Source organism: Sorex araneus, chromosome 5 (assembly GCF_027595985.1).
Source record: "Sorex araneus isolate mSorAra2 chromosome 5, mSorAra2.pri, whole genome shotgun sequence".
Classification (NCBI taxonomy): Eukaryota; Metazoa; Chordata; class Mammalia; order Eulipotyphla; family Soricidae; genus Sorex; species Sorex araneus.
Window position 1 is genome coordinate 44,638,481 of NC_073306.1, and position 5,777 is coordinate 44,644,257.

The 5,777-nt window shown below is 45.4% G+C and overlaps 1 non-coding gene across 1 annotated transcript; it reads right to left on the bottom strand.

Annotated features, from left to right (window-relative positions):
- Positions 1 to 314: 314 nt before the first annotated feature.
- On the bottom strand, positions 315 to 520 carry LOC129405181 (small nucleolar RNA U3). The gene has a single exon (XR_008630372.1). It is a non-coding gene; the product is annotated as a small nucleolar RNA U3 (small nucleolar RNA).
- Between the last annotated feature and the right edge of the window lie 5,257 nt (positions 521 to 5,777).

A 5,777-nucleotide genomic window follows, 5' to 3' on the forward strand; every position in this document is an offset into this window, starting at 1 on the left:
GCATTCTCCACCTTCTCCAGATGGAATTCCGGCAACCATGAGCTTCTACAAACATGGCTCCGGTATGTGGGGACCAGGACTATTTCTCCAAATTGCTCAGCGCGCAAGACCTTTACTGATATACAAAAACACGCTCTGGGGCTAGAGCAATAGCACAGTGGGTAGGGCGTTTGCCTTGCACTCGGCCAACCCGGGTTCGATTCTCAGCATCCTGTATGGTCCCCTGAGTACCGCCAGGAGTAATTCCTGAGTGCAGAGCCAGAAGTAACCCTGTGCATTACCGGGTGTGACCCAAAAAGAAAAAAAAAAATAAAACCGCTCAGACTGCATCCTCTCCCTCTCCTAGGGAAGAGAAAAATGATCATCAGTGGTAAAAGGCAGCTGTAAAAGCAACACCTAGAACAAGTTTCATGCTCAGGAGATGATCCTCTGGCTCCCCTCATGGTTTTGGGTGCTCTGCGGGATCCAAGAAACTTCTCTAGTAATGAACTGTAGAAATAATCCCTGAAAGTATATTCTATGGTCTGAATTCTTGCACATGGTTGACAGTTGCTATTGTTTGGCAGTTGATGTGGCATCCCAGTTCAAATAACTTGAGCAGTGACCGGAGATTTTTATCACATGTATTCAAAAACATATATTCAGGACACACACAGAAATCTCGGAAAACTTGCGGCAGAGATGGCCCAGGACTTTGCAATAGGCCTTCTCTGCTGGGCCCCTCCAGACGGGCAGGCGCCGTCCCACCACCTGTCCTCTAAGAGCTCCAGCAGTCGCCATTTTCTAGAAGCCAGTAAGAAGCACCAGCTCCCACGTAGCCACGATCCAGAGACACACACAGGAGTCTCGGACACGAGCAACCTGCGGCAGTAATTTCTTCAGACCCTAATTATTAAAATCTTAGAATTCCTAAAGCGCACGCCTGCTTTCGCAGCTGCACAACATCATATTATATCCATAACAAGCAATACAAAACATTGACTAGCAATTGTATTTTCGGCAGATATAAGGGGAGGTAGGACTGGTCTCGAAATATCGAAGGTAACTAAAGTAGAGAAAGAATACCTTGCAAATTGTCTGCCACACAAGCAGGGAGAGGTATGGAAAATGGGGGTGGGGGGAATACTGGGGATTTTGGTCGTAGAAAATGTGCACTGGTAAAGAGATACGTGTTGGATGACCGTGTGATCGAAGTTCAAACATGAAACTTTTGTTCCTATATCTCACGGTGAATTAATAAAAAATTTTTTAAAAATTTTAAAAATCGCATTCTCTTGGGGCTGGAACGATATAGCACAGCAAGTAGGGCATTTGCCTTGCACACGGCCGACCCGGGTTCGATTCCCAGCATCCCATATAGCCCCCTGAGCACCGCCAGGAGTAATTCCTGAGTGCAGAGCCAGGAATAACCCCTGTGCATCACTAGATGTGACACAAAAAGCAATAAATAAATAAAAATCGCGTTCTCAAGTAAGTTTGGGTTAAAGATAGGGAAAACAAAATTTTTTGGAAGTGGTATGAGGATTTTGTTTGGTTTTGGTTTGGGGCCCACACCTGGCATTGCTCAGGGCTCACTCCTGACTCTACTCAGGATCTCTCTTGGTAGTGGGTAGGCAGGGATAGAAGCCAGGTTGGCTGTGTGCAAGGCAAACACTTGACCCCACTTGACTCTCTCCAGCCCAACATGATTTCCAGTTTTTTACTGCAGGATTGCTTCGATTAAAATAAAAGTATAGTGAGACTTCAAAGGGAATAGTGACACAGTTTTCCAACCTGAGCCGTAAGTATATGCCAGGTTACATCTTTCCAAATGAGATTTGGCCAAAGATGACATGCAAGTTTGCTTTTTATGCCTTGGGCATTAATCAAAAATTACTCAATAATTATTTTCAGGGGCCGGAGCGATAGCACAGCGGGTAGGGCGTTCACCTTGCACGCGGCCGGCCCGGGTTCGATCCCCGGCATCCCATATGGTCCCCCAAGCACCGCCAGGAGTAATTCCTGAGTGAAAAGCCAGGAGTAACCCCTGAGCATCGCTGGGTGTGACCCAAAAAGCAAAAAAAAAAAATTATTTTCAATACCAGGTCCACATGGACTGGAGCAATAGCACAGCAAATAGGGCATTTGCCTTGCACGCAGCCGATCCAGGTTCAATTCCTCCATCCCTCTCGGAGAGCCCGGCAAGCTATCGAGAGAGTATCCCGCCCACACAGCAGAGCCTGGCAAACTAGCCGTGGCATATTTGACATGCCAAAAACAGTAACAAGTCTCACAATGGAGTCCTTACTGGTGCCCCGCTCGAGCAAATCAATGAACAACGAGATGACTACAGTGCTACCAGGTCTGCATACCTCAGAACTAGTCCAGCCCCAACCATCTACGCTCATCATTCCTGGTTTGGGGTAATACAGGGTATAAACCTTGACACAGTACTTTTAAAAGCCTGCCAATCCCTTGAGAACTAGGTGATTGGGAAGAACCAAGACCTTGAGGATTGCCAGGGCTTTCCTCTAACCTCAGTCTCTTCACTCCTCCCAAGTGTCTTCTTCCAAGGCTGGGTAAAGCCATTAGCAGGAAATAGCAGTTCCGCTTAGAATTTGAAGGGAATAGAGGCCCTAGTTTAGGGAATACGAATTTGAGTACAAAACATCCCCAGAGGGTATAAATTGTATTCTCACTTTGGGAAAGATATATTGCTCCCGAATGAGTAATGGCATCTCTGGTTTTCAGTTAATTTCCCTTTATGACTTCCACAGTCTCTAGCACTTAATATTGTTGGCACTTAAAGACCCAAATATTTTCACTGGGTGGTTGAGTTTTGTGGGCTGAATTGTCAAAGAGGTGAATTAGGACAGGTCAGGGCTTTTGTTAAACAGTTTCTTCTTCACAGCAAAATTCGTTATTTGTTTTCTGCGTGCAAGACCTAGAGTCAGCTACAGCTACTTACTACCTCAAGGAATGTGGAATAAAAGCAGCTTTGAGACAGCTTCATGCAGTTTGAGGGTATGGGCAGTTGAACCTCAAGAAAAGACTATTTGATTTACAAGACTGACCTTCAGGAGACTTCAGAAGATGTCCCTAGAAGAAAGGAAGATCCAAACAAAAAGGCAGGCTTTATTCTCTGCTTTATTCTCCTGAGGAACCAAATGAATCCAGATATGAACTCTGAGCTTTCCTCTTCCCTGTGGTCAACTTGCACCCCAGATTACCCCAGATTAGTAGTGATCCTCTGGGAATGCCAAGGGTGGGTCCTATTCTCTGCATTAAGCTATGCGAACTCTTCCTTTTTTGTTTTTTGGGTCACACCTGTTGATTATCAGGGCTTACTCCTGGCTCTATGCTCAGGGACCACTCCCTGAAGGCCTTGGGGAACCGTATGGGATGCCCAGGATCCAACCTGGGTCGGCCATGTTCAAGGCAAGCACCCTACCTGCAGTACTATCTCTCTGGTACCACAACTTTTTTGTTTGTTTGTTTTAGGGCCACACCCAGTGGTACTTGGGAGCTACTCCCACATCTGTGCTCAGGTAGGCCAGGGATCAAACCCAGGCCTTCTGGGTCTGGAAAGATATTACAGCAGGTAGGATACTTGCTTTTCATGCAGCAACCTGGGTTCAGTCCCTGGCACCCCATGTGGTGCCCAAAGTCCCACTAGGAGTGATCCCTGTAAGTAAGACCTGAGCACTGCCAGAATGTGACCCATATTAAAAAAAAAAAGGGGGGGGGGCTGGATCGATAGCACAGCAGATAGGGCGTTTGCCTTGCACGCAGTCGACCCGGGTTCGATTCCCAGCATCCCATATGGTCCCCTGAGCACCACCAGGAGTGACTCCTGAGTGCATGAGCCAGGAGTAACCCCTGTGTATCGCCAGGTGAGACCCAAAAAGCAAAAAAAAAATAATTAATTACTTAATTTAAATAAATAAATAAATTTTAAAAAACCAATGTATCGGGGCTGGAGCGGTAGCACAGTGCTACACTTCGTCTTAGCCAAAAGGCCAAGAAGCGATGTAATAGCACAGTGGGTAGGGCATTTTGCCTTGCATGCAGCCAGCCCAGATTTGATTCCCAGCATCCCATATGGTATCCCGAGAACCATCAGGAGTAATTCCTGAGTGCATGAACCAGGAGTAACCCCTGTGCATTGCCATGTGTGACCCAAAAAGCAAAAGAAAATATATATATATGTATATATATGTGTGTGTATGTATATATGTATGTATATGTATGTATATGTGTATATATGTATGTATGTATATGTATGTATGTATGTATATATGCATTCAGCCTAATGGCCATTTCTTCTACTCTCAACTCTACTTTCTACAGAAGTTTATCTTTTCCTCTCAGATCTACAACCCACCTCGACCTTTTTTTTTCTTTTTTGGGTCACACCTGGCAATGCACAGGGGTTACTCCTGGCTCATGCACTCAGGAATTACTCCTGGTGGTGCTCAAGGGACCATATAAGATACTGAGAATCAAACCTGGGTCAGCTGCGTGCAAGGCAAACACCCTACCCTCTGTGCCACCCCACCTAGACTCTTAGAAGATTTTTCGTACAGGAAGCTTCCACGGCAGCGGTGGGGGCCACCAGGACACTATTTGTTGCCCACGAGGCTCTGCAGTTCTGGGGATTGAACCCAGGGTCCTGTGCATGTGAGAGCCATCTGAATTGTGTCCCTGACTCTCTTAGCTCTCTTAAGGAGTACTTCTCAATTCTGAGCAATCTTGAATTTCAAGGGATCTTTGGCAGTGTACAAAAAAAAAAATCCTGTAGTGCCTAATGTTAGGTATCACTCCTGGCAGTGCTCAGAGGTCTATGTTCAGTGCCAGGGATTCAACTGGGTTGGTCTAATATAAGGTAAGTGCCTTCGCCCCTATACTGTCTCTAACTCAGTGTGGAAATAAATATTTTTAATTATCACAGCTGAAAGGATGATACACGTTTCTTTGGTTTGTTTTGTTTTGAGGCCACATCCAGCAGTGCTCAGGGCTTACTTCTGGCACTGCTCTAACTCCTGGTGGCCTAAGGAGACCATATGTGGTGCTGGAGATCAAATCCAGGTCAGCTGCAAGCGAAGGCAAACACCTTATCCACTGTCTTGTCATCCTGGCCTCTGTCTTATATAATTTCACCCGAGAAATTTTAATGTGACCCTGAGTATAGATATTTAAAACAGGTATACAAATCAAACATTTACTTTAATCATAAATTTATTTTAAAACAAATTTTGTTTAAAAACAATGTAAGTGGATGTGACACCATATGAAGTCAAAACCCACCATTTAAGTTAGGCTCTGGGGGGGCCTGAGGGATAGTCCAGGGCAAAAGGGGCTTACCTTGCATGAAGCTGACCTATGTTCAATCCCTGGTACACTGAGTTGTCCCCTGATCACCAGCAGGAGTAAGCTCTGAGCATGGTCAGTGTGATCTAAAAGCAAAAACAAAACTTAGGCTCTGGTCTCTGAGAGACATACAGAGATTCAGGCACTTGCCTTGCCTTGCATGCAAGGTTTGAACCCAACCTGCATGTAATTCCTCAGCCCTGCCAGGAGTATCTCCAGTACTGTACTGCTAGGTGTGGCTTAAAAAAAAAAAAAAAAAGCCAATTTCTGGAGAAGGTTTTTTTTTATTTTTCTGGGGGTTTTTTTTGTTTGTTTTTTGGTTTTTTTTGCTTTTTGGGTCATACCTGGTGATGCACAGTGGCTACTCCTGGCTCTGTACTCAGGAATTACTCCTGGAGGTACTTGGGGAACCACATGGGATGCTGGAA